The following is a 14,434-nucleotide window of genomic DNA, read 5'->3' on the forward strand; positions in this document are numbered from 1 at the left end:
GAAAATACATTAAAATAACACAAATAAAAATAAAATAATGGGAAAAATAACCAGGGTTTTAAAATGTAAACGTTGACAAGATCCCTTTTCTCGTTGAAGGTACATTTTCCAAATACATTTTCACTGCCCCGGTGGAAATTTGTCTAGGCTGTGATTCCAGGAAAGACTCCTGGGGTTTCCTCCCCCTGCCACTCCCCCTCTCCCTGCCACCCCCTCCCCGAGCCCATTTCTGTGGACTTTTATAGCTCCATCGAGTCCAGGGCACAAATCAGACTCACAGTCAGAATTCCTCCCTCCTCTGCTCGCCTGACAGGCACTTTGAGGTTGATGGACTGTGTCACGTGGATGAAACAAGCTTCTAAACATACAGGAGGGCACAGCATCTCCTCCCTACTTTCTGCCCAGAACAGAACAGGAAGCGGGAGAGTGTCCCAGCCCACCCTCCTTCTGCCCACAACGCCTGAGCATTTCAGCACAGGCACTCCCTCTGGCTTAGACCAAAAATAGAAGCTTGTTTCATCCGCCCCGGCACAAGGCCTTTTCCCACGACTCCCCCCCACCCCGCCCCACACACCGCTCCCCGCCCTCAACACCGCTCCCTCCCCGCCCCCGCGAAATCCCCGAGGGCCGTTACCTCCCCTCCTCTACCCAGCAGGCCCGGCCCCTCCCACTTTTCAGCGCAGCTCCTGTGCAGCACTAGAGAGCCCGAGCACTCCTCTTTCCTTTAGCTTTCATTTCCGCACCGGTGCTGCGCCCAGGCATTCTGACAAAGCTGAACCTTTTCCAATCTGGCCTGACGCGGCTCAGCATAATTGCGCTCTGCTGGCCACCTGCGCCCCCAGCGGCAGTCCCGACCCTGCAACAGGTGGGACCCACTGCGAAATCTCCCCCTCAGGAGTTAGGACTCAAATGCCAAACTGGGTTATGTCCAGTAAGGAAGCTGTGAGTCCGCAGCGAGGCAACGTGAATTCTCAGTTCTCGTTTTAGTTTCATTTCAGCGAGCAGTTATTGAATATCTGGTGTGTTCGCGGAAGCGTGACAACTGATTCTAGATGTCTGAATACAGAAGTAGAAGGGCTCTGTGAACCGGTCCCTGAGGACACAAATACCACAAGACCTGGCCCCCAACTCTGATAGTTCACAGTCCATGGGGTAATCAGACTGGAGCAACTGTGACACGTATAACAGTGAGAATGCGTGCAAGGCACAGAAGTAAAAGGGAGTGATTCTTTCAGGAGAGTGTTCAGGGAGGTAATGTGTGACCTGAGTTTTAAAAAATGAATACAAATTTGCCGGGTGGATAAGAGCAAAGAAGAGCATCCTGTTAGAGGAATGTTCTGCAAGTTAGAGTTTGTGAACTTGCAGAAGATGAACTAGAGGGGAATGGACCAAGAAGGAACCAGACGGACATTGATAGTTCTGCTAATCTCCTTCCGCCTCCTTCACAGCCATCTTAAATAAGCAATCAACACAAAAATGGTGAGCTTGCTGGGTGGACTCCAAGACAAGTCTGTACCCAATCCCCAAGCCCCTCTAATCCTGTGTATTAACTGGAGCTGCCACTGGGGGGTGTGGGGCTTCGGGGACAAAGGGATTAATAAGTAGTCTAGAAGGCTGGGACAGAAACAAGAATACCCTGGGTAAAATCATAAACGGTGTCGAATGTCATGCTAAAAGGCTTAACCTTAAACGTTATCGTGTAGAGCATGCAAGCTGGTGGCCGTGAGATTAAAAAAAAAAATCTTAGGGACTTGCCTTACAAAGTTTTAAAAGTCAGCACCTTCCTAGCATCTCTTGGGAGAATCATAAGATGTGATATACTGGATTCATGATCCTCCAATGAGCTGGCGCTGGGTTACAACCTCCTCCTCTAAACCAGGCAAGAGCTCTAGGTTTTTCTCAGTCTCCCGACTCTCTTTCATCTCCTGGAACCTTTCTGGTCTCTGCCCGCATTTCAGCACTCCCCCCGCAGGTAACCAGGAGCCACTGGTTTTTGGTAGGAGAATGCCCAATGGTAGAGAATTTGGATTGATAAAACTGTCAGGTGATTGGATTTGAGAGGAGGGCATCTCTTTTCTCTGAGAGATGGAGCTGGGTTGTGGCCTAAGAAGAACACCAAATCCCAGACCTTGATTTTATGACCTTAGAGGGCCCTTTGTGTTCATCCCCTGTAGAACTGTGCCATATTCTTTTATGTCCAACAAACACCTATTCAGTGGAAGAAAAAATAGAGAATTGTAGGGGGATGTGTGGTAGAGGGAATAAAAAAGTAGGCACTGTAGCTGACCCCAGAGCTGGATGTAAACTACTGCAAATCCCTGTCCATATTATAATAACAGCTTATGGAGAAATGAAAAAGAGAAACCCTGAATTCCATTCCTACCTCCAACAGCTGCTCCCCTCCATTGCTGATGACCCACCAGAGTTGCTCTTGGTCTCCATTTCTGCAGCAGGATGGAAGAAAGATTATGTAAGGCCAATCAAGTGCCAAACAGGTGACAATTAAGTAGTATTATTCATTGGCAATTTATCTACCAAGCCTTTCTCTTTACTGCTAGAGCTAATTTCATTCACAGGTGCCATGTCATTTACTAATTTAATCATTTCTTTTAGTGCCACTTCTCAACATTGCATTTTTAGTAAAATAATGTTCCCTTGCATGTGTCTCAGTTACAAATGTCAGCAGAGATAGAAATCAAGGTTGAGATTTCCTGCCAGGTATTTGTTCTCCCTGGCTCCGACATGCATGGTTGTTGGCAATCAGTTTTCATGCTCAGCTGTAGTGTGTTGAGTGGCTAGGCAGAGGCTCACTCACTCATTTAGCAAACATTCTCTTCTACCGTGGGTTCTCAGAGAGGCAGATTGTGAGTCAAGGATTTGAGAGCAAGTCCTTTATTGGGCAGCTGAAGAAAATACCAGTTGTGAAGTCAGGAAATAAGACAGAGAAAGGAAGGCACCCAACAAAGTGTCCATTGTCGAATCAGCTGCCCCTGTGGGGGCTTCATCATTCTGGGAAACTTTGGGGTCCAGTGTACAAATGCCCAAAGGGTGAGAAAGCTGGAATATTTGTATACCAACTCCCATCAGTTATCGTTTGAGGACTGCTTCCAGGGAGCATGAATTCTCTGGAACATCTGCCCTGTTGCTGGAATATGCAAAACAGGCTTAAGAGGCCAGAGAAAGAGGTCAGCCAAGGGAATGTAGGTGCTCACAGCTGGAAGTAGGTCCAGTCCCTGCTAAAATGATAAGGACAAGAGGTGGGGCAATGACAGCATCTGCTGTACAGTCTTAGGACGTTCTGTGTGCAAGGCAGTCATATAATGATTAACTGAGGTGGATTTTTGTCTGCACAGAGCTTACAGCTTACTGGAGGAGATGAATAAGTAACCAGACAGTGCCCAAAAGATGGGATGTTTTGTGATGGTAAAAACAGAAGTGTGTCAAAGAAGACTTCCTCAGGAAGGTGACATCTAATCTAAAACTGCCTTGGAACTGGAAATACTTCCAGTTGGGAGAAGCAGCATGTACAAAGTTCCTGAGGAGAGTGAGTTTGTGGCAAGCTTTGGGAAACTACAAGAAATCTGGTATGCTGGAATTATAGACTTTAATGTGAAGATGGTGGAGGAGAAGCCAGATGATGGAGAACTTGGAAAACTGTTTGGATAGTTTCTAGAGACATTTTCTTCTCGAGACCAAATCTACTTCCAATTACTATTTCAAGTCCTTAAGTGGTTGCCCCCAACATTTTCTTGTCTATTTTAATCTTGCATGCAACTTTTCTCATACACATAACCTCATAAACATTTTAAATAGAAAATTTGGCAAAGATTTATTTGATTTTATTACATATTAAATTAACATATAATTGGTAAATTATTCCTGTTCTTAGATTCAATGGCTGGTTCAGGCAGTATTTTAAAGAGCCCTGCCCTTAAGATTCTCAAAATATGTAACTGGATGTGGCATGTTGTGTTTTTCAAAGATAGTTACAATGATATCTGTTAACCCACACTCTTTTTATAATAGGATTTGACACTCCTCCCAATGAGAGGTCAGCCCTATGTTTCTTCCCCTTGAATTTGGATGGGCTTGTGACTACCGTAGTATTGATACTATGTGATTTTTAAGGCTAAATCATCAAGGGCAAGACTCTTTTGTTTTTTAGGGAACTTGCCTTTGGAGCCCTGAGCTCCCTTTTAAGAAGTCTGCAGCCACCGTGCTGTGAGGAAGCCCAGGTCACATGGAGAGGTCATGTTTTGTAGTTCTGGCCTACAGCCTCAATTGAGTTTCCAGCTAATGGCTAGCATCAACTGACAGACAGGAGTAAATGCACTTCCAGATGACTTCTGGACCCAGCCACTGAGTTCCCCTCAGCCTTTGAGTCCTTGCACTTGATGTTCCCAACCTCATGGAACAGAGATAAGCCAGAGATAGCCACACTATCCCTTCCTAATTCTTGGCCCACAGAATCCATAAGCATAGGACAAAAATGGTGCCACATACTAACCCTGATGTGCTCAGGAGAGACCTGACTGAAAGAAACCACATAGGAAGATCTGAACATAAAAATTCCTGTGGGTCATTGTGGATAGTCATGTCTGAGGCCTAGAACTTCCTTGACAAAGGTTCATCTTTACCTTAACTGAACCTGTCTATTGTCCTTTTAATCAATGATAACATACCTTTGAAATGTTAGAGTAATCCCCTTTTCCAGATCTCTCAGGACATAACTGCTGCACCAGGACAGGAGATCATAGAACCCCTCGTTATTATCTTATACCCTGAATACTATCTCTATATCCATAAATGTTAATTATTAACTATCCTGTACCCACCAATTAAAAGAAGCGTGTGTGTCTCTCAGCTTTACTCTTTATCTAGTCCCAGAGATTTCCCCGCTTTGCTTTCTGTCACATCAATCTATCATCGATCGATTTCATGTAACCTCCTTACCTCTTCTCTTTTGATTCTAATTATAAAATAAGCTACAAAACTGCCATTCTCTGGAGCATTTTCTCAATCCATTGAGATTTTGCTTCCCAGCAATTGTCAGTTTGCCATAATTATACTCATAAAAATTCTCAACAGATTTGGGAAACATTACACCAAGTCAAATAAACACTCTTGACTTGGGAACTTTGCTCCCTTCTTACATAATAGGCTTTGTCCCATGGTGATACACACTCATGACAACAATAGTAAATTGATTGTTTTAGTTGTCTGGAGTTTTGAAAGGCTTTTTGGAGGAGTCTGGGGTGTAGCCCAACCTTGAAAGACTGTTCACTACCCTCAGCCACTTCCTCTTCTAAATAGAACCCTACATTTCTTTTGACAAATCTTTCTTCTCCTGTTCTTGGCCATTCTGTCAGCCCTGTCATGAAGCTGTGATTGGATAAAACCTTAAAGATTGGTTCAGAGCCAACGAGGCTGGACTTCCGGGAAAGAAAAGTTTCCTGTCTTTTGCTTGGAGGCTGCCTGAAGACACTCAGTGTGGTATGAGGCTGTGAGACAACCCTTCTATTTCAAAAGGGGAACCTGGGGCAGTCAGAGGCAGGGTGTGGGCACTGGGTAGAAGCTGACAATGAGGCTTCACCATAGATTGTAGAACAGAGAGACAGGAGGGAGCCAGGGAGAAACCAGGTCATTGGTGACATCATTTGATTTGCTATATAAACCCTTGCTGGAAATTAGTTCTAGCCATAGCCTTTTCAATGTTCTTTATTAGGCAAACTAGTTTTAATGGGATTTTCTATGGCTTACAACAAAAAGACTCATAATGGATAGCAATGTTACCAGTTAAGGTGAAGGATTTCTAATAAAGGAAAAGGGCAAGGATTTCTAAGTGTGTATCACCGTGGGGCAAAGCCTATTATGTAAGAAGGGAGAGAAGTTCCCAAGTTAAAAATATTTGTTCGGTATAATGTTTCCCAAAGTTACATTTTTAGTTGGTCCAATTTTTAGTTGGTCCCATTTTTAGTTAGTTTAAATATGTACAAACCCATTGTATGCCAAGCACTGTGCTGTGTGTTGGCAATAGGACACACAATAAGAGAGTGGTGGTCCCTGCCTTTGTGGAACTTGATTCTAGTGGGAACTAGACTTATAGGGGTTGTAAATGGGATGGATGGGGTATGGGATGAATGAGGTACAGGAGGAATGAAAGAGGTGCTGGAAACTACAACAAGGCCTCACTTAGGCTGGGGGCAGGGAGTGAAGGTAGTCTTCCCTGAGAAAGTGAAGTGATTAAACAGGGCCTAAAAGACACATATTTTTTAGACTATAAGATGCACTTTTCCACCCCTCAAGTTTGGGAGGAATAATGGTTATTAATGGTGCTGTTGAGTTCTGTTTACATTTACATTGATGGAATATTATGTTATTTATGTTATTAAATATTTTACCACATTTTTTTGCTTCAAAATTTTTTTACCTATTTTCTTCCTCTAAAACCTAGGGGTGTCTTATGGTCCAAAAAATACGGTAAGTAAAGATTTTAGTTAGTGGGGGAGGAACTAAGAGGGAATATTCTAGGCAGAGAGAGCAGTATATCTTTGGCTACAGGACTTCTATGGGCTTTAAAAGTATAAATGCATTGTGAACCCCAAGAGGAGCTGAGGTATGCAGCATTCACCAAGCTTGTTGACATGGAGCTCTCCTTTATTAGAGGAGTGAGCACCTTGTAGGACTTAGAAAAATGGATATAGCTTCAGGAATAAACAGTAGTATTCTAGGGGCAAAGGGAACATGATCCTGATCAGGTAGAGGCTTATGTATGAGAATAGAGGGAGATAGATAGATGATCCCTGGGTGGGTAGATGTACAGATAGATGATGGAAAGACAGAAAAATATTAGACATGCCCAGAACATTCAGGATAGGAGGGCTTTGAATGTCAGCATAAATAGTTTTTTAGTGTCTGAGCAGATTCGTAGCTGAGGTTGTATGCAAGAAGTTTGGGTTTGGAGTGAACCAGGCATGAAGTGGTACAATTCTAGACTAAAGTGAGGAGTAGGGGCAGAGAAAGGAATAAATTCAGGAAATACCACAGGAGAGGAACAGGCAATTATTAGTAATAGAAATCTAGAGTGAAGAGAAGAGCAGCAGGAGGCGAAGTTTAGAGACCAGGTTTCAGGAGGAAGAGGATCTCTACAAAAGAAAAAAAGGAAAACGCTTTCTCTCTAACAATCACTAGTTTACTGCACAGTGGCAGAAAAATTTCAAGTCTCTGAGTGCCTAAGCATTTGCCAAATCATCAGCAGCGCTGGTAAACCTGGAACATCAGGGAGAACAGTAAAAAATTATGGTAAATAGAGGCTTGGAAATTTTCAGTGGGTTTTAATCATCAGTGTCATTCATCACTGCGTCCCCCCAAGAGCTATGTCTATTTTTGTTCATAGTGATCCACATGTGGGACATCATTTCCCTCAAACCTGTGCAGCCATGTTTTATTAAGAGGAAAGAGTGATAAAAATTTCCTATCAGGTCAGGATGTGATAACAGAAAAAAAAGAGAAGGTGCTTGGGAAAAAAAATAACTCAGTAGTATACCATTCATCAATTTCTCCCTCTCCCTCCTTCATCTCCCCTGACCTACTACCCTGAAACAGCCATGATGGGAAAAGCAGGCACAAATAGCATTCTACGAGGCGGCATTCTCACAGAGCAGCACTGTGATGAATGTAGTGACACTTTTATCCCTTAATTACCACTTGTGCCATGGAAATCCATGTACTCCCCTCTGTTAGAGTCAGGATCTGCCATGCAGGCTCCCTGGAGATCACAACGAGATGCCCATTGCAGTCTGCTCCCACTTCTGAAAGACTCCTTCAGAAATCCATGACCATATATATAATCCATGACCAGTAAATATAATTACTATTCCCTAGTAATTATATTATGGGTCAAGTGCCACTCTTGACCAGAACATTTCCTCTGGTCATCCTTTGTCCTCTTATAAAAGGTGCTGTGAATGAATCACCACCCAGAAACCTGATTCATGGCCCAGTGTTCCCTGTTGGGCCAGACTAGTGAGGGGGACAGACCTGGAACAAGTAACACCACAACTCATCAGCTTGTTGTGAGGTCTATGTGGGCTCCAACAAGGATGGGGATATAGGGAGGGAGGCATCATTTGACTCTTGGGATTAAGGAAGGCGTCAAGAGGAGGTGACATTTGACCTTGAAGAATGCGTAGGCTTTTGAGAGGTAGAGAAAGTTATCGAGGCAGACAGAACAGCATGAGCTTATGACCTTATTAGAGGAAAAAATTAACAGGGAAAACCATGGCCTCTGATATTAATGAGTAGTGTGGCCTTAGGCATTGTAAATGTCATGTTTACTTCTTTATGAATAACAATATAATAGGGAAATTCTAATGAGTGTTACTAGTGCAGGACACCCTGCTAATTTTCTCTTTTAACTCTCTACAGCCTAATGAGGCAGTAAATGGTATTACTTTCCTTTTACAGATGAGGAGGCTGAGATAGAGAATTTCAGTAATGTGCTGGAGGCCACAGAGCTGGGACCCCTCCAGCCAGGCCTGCCTGCCCTCCAGCCCAGGCCCCACTCCCTCTCTTACAGGTGTGGAGTATGGTAGTGTGCAAGAATTTCCAAACCTAGCTGCACTCTTTGAATACACAGATTTTCAGTCCCAGAAAAGTGATTCAGTGGGGGAGAGGCCAATACTTGGTACTTTTAGAGACTTCCTGGGTGAGTCTGATGGGAAACAATGACATAGGAGCTATGTGCCTTGCAGGGTGGTTTCTGTCTAAAACCACCTCCAGAGCTCTGCTGCCCTTTTAGTTTCTGCCTCACTGAAAGGATGTGAGTCAGAACCTAAAAGGTGAGGCTTCTATACCTGGCCCTGCTACCAACCAGCTATCTGAGTTTGGATGTTACAGCTTCTGAGTTTTAACTCTTTGTATGTCAGAGTCGGGGGTGGACTGGATGACTCCTGAGATTGTCTCAGATGTTATCATTCAATGATTCTGCTGAAGTAATGACAGAACTTCTGCTGTTAGGATATGACAAATTCAATAATTGAAGCTTAGAAATCTGTATTGTTTTTCTAGAGCTACCATAACAAAGTACCTCAGTCTGGAATGCTTAAATAACAGAAATTTACTGTCATGCAGTTCTGGAGGCTGGAAGTTCAAGAAGAGCCAGTTGACAGAGTTATTTCCTTCTGAGGGCCATGAGGGAAGATCTGTTCCTGGCCTCTCGCCTAGCTTCTGGTGATTTGCTGGCAATATTTGGCATTCTTTGGCTTGGAGAAGCATCACCTCAATCTCTGTCACCATCTTCACATGGTGTCCCCTCCTCCACCTCCTCTGTATGTGTGTGTTGAGTCTGTGTTCAATTTTCTCCCTTTCATGAAGGTACCAGTCATATTGGAGTAGGAATCCACTCTGCTCCAATATGACTTCTTAACTAATTACATCTGCAATGACCTTATTCCCAAATAAGGTCACATTCTTTCTGAGGTGCTAGGGATTATGGCTTCAACATGTGAATTTTTTTTAAAGATATATATATTTTATTGATTATGCTATTACAGTTGTCCCAATTTTTCCCCCTCTGCCCCCCTCTGCCTAGTACCCCCATAGCCTCCCTCAAGCAATCCCCTCCCTTAGTTCATGTCCACTTCCTATACTGTTCTTAACATTGCCCTATTTTGTACCTACAAGTTGTACTTCTTAATTCCTGCAACTTTTCCCCCATTCTCCCCCTTCCCCATCCCAGCTGATAACGCTCCATACGATCTCCATATCTATAATTCTGTTTCTGTTCTGCTTGTTTGCTTAGTTTTTTAGATTCAGTTGTTGATAGTTGTGCATTTGTTACCATTTTAATGTTCATAGTTTCGATCTTCTTTTTCTTTTATAGTTCCCTTTAATATTTCATATAGTAATGGCTTGGTGATGATGAACTCCTTTAGTTTTACCTTGTCTGGGAAGCACTTGAATTTTTGAAGGACCCAATTTAACACATAATATCTAATTGAAAACCCCAAAGGAACCAAAGTCACTTGAACTTCAGTTATGTTTCTGCATTGTTTGTTGCAAACAACAGAATCCACTCATGCCAGCTTATACTAGAAAGGAGTTTACTAAGGGATGCTGACTCACTCTAGAGGGGCCACTGGGTCAGGAAGAACACCCACATCACACTGTGGCCCTGCTGTAGTGGAAGCCCTGTTGCCACAGCTGGGCACAGACATGTAGCTCCCAGGACATCCCTGTGGCTGTGTGCAGGCTGTGTGCAGGATCAATGGCTGCTAGGCCACTGACCCCAGCAGAGCAGAGAACCAATATGATACAGCACCTGCTGCCTTCCTCTCAGCCAGACCCTCACACAGGTGTGTCTCATACTCTTTCACTGGGATAATTTGGACAATTCAAAAGGAAAAGTGTGCATACCCTTTGACTTAGAGATTTCACTCCTATAAATTTTTTTCTAAAGGAAATAATTCAATGAGTGCCGAGAGATGTATTTATAAACATGTTAGTTTATCAGAGTGTTGTATATATAAACCATAGTACCTCAATACCCACCAGTGGTAGACTTGTTAAATAAACCATGGTCCAAGGGTGCTGGGAATGAGGCCACATTGACTATAATGATATAAATCAATGGTTTTCAGCTTGGTCAGATCCAGTGCCCTTTTTTTATAGTAAGTGTTTATAACGTCCCCTTTACTACCCTGAGATGAAATTCATAGATAATATAACCTCCATACTTCTGTTATGAGGCAAAATGACCTCACTGAGAACCAGTTACTAATCTGTGTTTGTTGACATGGAAAAAAGTCTACAACATGTATTTTTAGTACAGTGTGTGGTTAAGTAAAAATGTTGGCTTAGGAATCAGTATCTACAACATGACTGCATAAATACTTACTGTGTGGCAGAAAAGTGTGTGCCCATGTGCATGTATATGTCCACAGAGGAAAAAAATCTGTACATAAAATACACATAGTGGTTTCCAGTGATGAGATTACAGGTAATGTTCATGATCTAATGTCTATTTTCTGAATTAACTAATTTTTATTATGATATATATTTTTTAATCAGAAAAATATGAAACATTTTATTTGGCGACAAATAAAAGAAGAAGGCAGGTTTCTGAACACTACAGATTTGGGGGTTAGATAATTTCTTACTGCCTTGTGCACTGTGGTATATTCCACAGCATCCCTGGCCTTAACCCACTAGATGCTAGTGGCATACACTCCCCACCCCAGATGTGAACCAAGAACATATCCAGACATTGCCACGGATCCCTGGGTGGGGCAGCAAAATCGCCCTGTGTTGAGAACCACTGCTGTAGAGGAGTCAAAGCTCAGACTCTGGCATCCCACTGCCTGCGTTCTAATCCCAGCTGGACCATTTGTAATCTGTGCAAGTAACTGAGCACAAGCCATAGATTCCTTGTCTGTGAAATAGACGATGATATCTCATACAGTTGCTTGAAATTAAGTTAGAAAACCTACATTTGAATGATTGGCACATTTCCCGGAATACAGTAATGTTAGGTAGCAGCTAGGAATGAGAGGCCAGAGGGGAAATAAAGCAGGGCCCCTGCCTAGTGCAATCTAATAAAGAATTTAAAACAGGAGACTAGAAACAAAAGGGAGACATGTCTCATCTGTTGATTCAGCAGTCCTGAGCCCAGTCTGGTAAGATTGCCAGGCATTCCAAACGTCACAGGCAAAACTATGATAGCACAGGAGAAGGGGAGCCCTTGAAATTCTGTATATATCATCTCTACTAGCTGGAAAAGAAAGCTGTAATAACTGTCCCAAAGCCTGGAAGAAGGAGTTAGAGGTGGAACCAGAAGCTGACTAAAGCATATAACACCTAAACCCCAATAGTCAGTGCACTCTGATTAGCTGAGTGCCCACTTGTAGCCTCTCCTCAAGTGTATAGAACAAACTCACTAACAACTTGATTTCCTCTATACATGGGGCATTCAGACTAGCCGGGTGCCTGCTTGCAGCTTCGTACTCACCTATATTTCATAAATATACTTGCTATATCATTTCCACTATTTGTGCTGTCTCTTGCCTGATTTCTCTTCCTGCAAGCAAGGCAGGAACCAAGGAGGGGGAGGCTCCTAACTCAGGTATCTTGAGTAACAGTAAATGTTAATTTACTAATGTAAATGTCAGGTATCTTGAGTAACAGTAAATGTGCAAAAAATGTGAACTTTGATAACCAAAAGAAAAAGGTCTACCTCTAGAAATGGGGGAAACATAATAAATAGGTAAGTGCACCTGCTTAGTTAAGGAAGGAGCTAGTTCTCAGACGCCACTATCCATAGGAACTGGACTCTCCCACGAAGTCCTGGAAGCTGCTGTCTGGGCTGGTTCTTTCCTAGGACCTGGATAAAGTCCCAGCATGTCCCAAGCCTTTTCTTGTGCCTCTGCCCATGAGAACAAACACACTGCAATATTTAGTCTAATGTATAAAACTCCAAATTTAATTTAAAGGTGTTTGCCCCACTTCCAAGCCCTCATGGGGGAAAAAACTTGGGGGACTTCTTCCTCACTCGCCTTGTCCCTCAGGAGGCTGTTTCTGGGACCCTGTGGGTTTGGCCTATCAGAGGAGGAGACAAAGACTTCCATGGCTGGCACTGTACACTCTGATTTGAAGTCCTGTGGGCTGGCCCAGTTATCAAAGCTATCTTTTTTGGGGAGGGTGGCACTTTGGTCAGTTTCTCAGAGGCTCTCCCATAGCCAACCCTTGCTGCAGATCTCAGGACTCAGGTGACACTCCTTCCCTCTGTTGGCTGCTTCAGAAGCTCCTTCAGTGCCAGGATTTCCACCCTCTAGGGTTGCCTTATCCTATAGGCAGCCTCAGATGGCTCACATCTAAGCTCCAGGAAACCGCACCACTGCCCCCATTCCCTGTTGGGGTGCAGCATGTGCTCCGCTCAGGGCCTCAGCTGTTCCTCCCCTCTCTAACCCAGGGGAGCCACTTGGCTTAAGGTGAGGGAGATTGGCCTGCCCCTTTGGCCGTGAACAGTGAGGGATAATGGGAGAGGGACTTGCAACATTCCATCATTTCCTCCCAGAGAACAGCCTGCTCTAGGCTACTGTCTCCTTGGTTCCTTCCTTGTGAGGGACAGCTGATGCTGGTGTGACCCAAGTGAGTGCTTATGCAGCCTGTCCCATTTAGGGTGTAGGGGACGGATGTGGTCTTGAAGGCCTTAGCCAAAACAGAGAGAAAGGTTTCTTTGAGCATCCTGATGGCCTCACTTCCTGAATCACCTGTGTTCTCTTTCAGAAAAAGCATCTCTGAAGTCCTGAGAGGTTCTGGCTATATCTTCTGAACTCTATTCAACACAGTATGAGCCCAGGCCCCAGCTAACATCCATGTTCCTTCGAAATTTGCATTTCACGGGTGACAGGCTTGTTAACTGAGTGCAAGGGATTTCTCCAGAAACTAGACTGTCTGGGCAAGGCGCCAAATGTTTCCAGTGATGACTCCCTGGCTACCAGGCTCCTTAGGAAATCACATCCAATCTCTGTGTCCACACAGTTAGTGTGAGCTGGAGCCAGCCTCAGACTCTTAAAGGCACAAAATAACAAAGTATTCAGGGTGATGGATCAGATCTTGCAAAGCCTGAAAGGCCACCTCAGTTTCCAAAGCTGCTGAGCTGATGATAGTCAGGGAATCCTTACAAAGCAGAGGGGTCTGGTTTGCTGCAGGTTAAGGCATGTAAATGATCTAAAGTAGGAAAGTGATTTACAAATGGAGTGAAGAGACCTTGGTGGGGAAGGCTAGGACTTCAACACTGGGCCCTGGGGGCCAAATTAGAGCAGAGGCTCTCAATGGGCCCCCAGGCCAGCAGCATCCCCATAGCCTCACTTGGGAACCTCTTAGAAAGTAAATTCAAAGGCACTACCCCAGACTACCCCCCAAAATTCTGGAGGTGGGGCCAAGCAATTTGTGTTTTAACAAGCCTTTGTTGTCTAATGCTGCCAGAGTCGAAGAAAAGATGCTATGCATGGGAGATACCGGGGCGGGGGGTGGGGGGGGTGGGGGGGGTGGGGGGCGGGGGGGGATGGAGGATGGTCTAGGCACACCCTGTGATTTGCCTGGGGCAGGAGCCCCCAAGATGAATATCTGAACTTGGTTCACAGTGGGGTTTAGCAGGGGGTGTGGGTAGTGTGATAATGAGAGCTGTGTTTTTAATTCACAATGACCAGCTTCCCCTAGAAGGTACATGAGTCAGGGGAGGAAAAAGTATGATAAAAGTGAAAGAATATACCCTTCTGGAGCCCAGATGCTGTAACCAGGGAGGCTTCTGGAACAGTGCTGGCAAGTAGAATGGTGAGAGCAACAGAGTGGCTGGCCAGATCCTGGCCTGGGTAGTACAGCTCCCTGTGGGGACTCCCACCATTTATTCATTCACACGTTCAACAAACATTAA

General features: G+C 44.2%; 1 long non-coding RNA gene across 1 annotated transcript; it reads left to right on the forward strand.

Moving 5' to 3' along the window:
* The first annotated feature begins 1,082 nt into the window (after positions 1-1,082).
* LOC123820800 lies at positions 1,083-3,789 on the forward strand. Its single transcript, XR_006786020.1, has 3 exons — positions 1,083-1,479; positions 2,393-2,495; positions 3,354-3,789. It is a non-coding gene; the product is annotated as an uncharacterized LOC123820800 (long non-coding RNA).
* The last annotated feature ends 10,645 nt before the right edge of the window (positions 3,790-14,434 follow it).

Source organism: Phyllostomus hastatus, unplaced genomic scaffold (genome assembly GCF_019186645.2).
Source record: "Phyllostomus hastatus isolate PE091 unplaced genomic scaffold, TTU_PhHast_1.1 phas_contig_37, whole genome shotgun sequence".
NCBI lineage: Eukaryota > Metazoa > Chordata > Mammalia > Chiroptera > Phyllostomidae > Phyllostomus > Phyllostomus hastatus.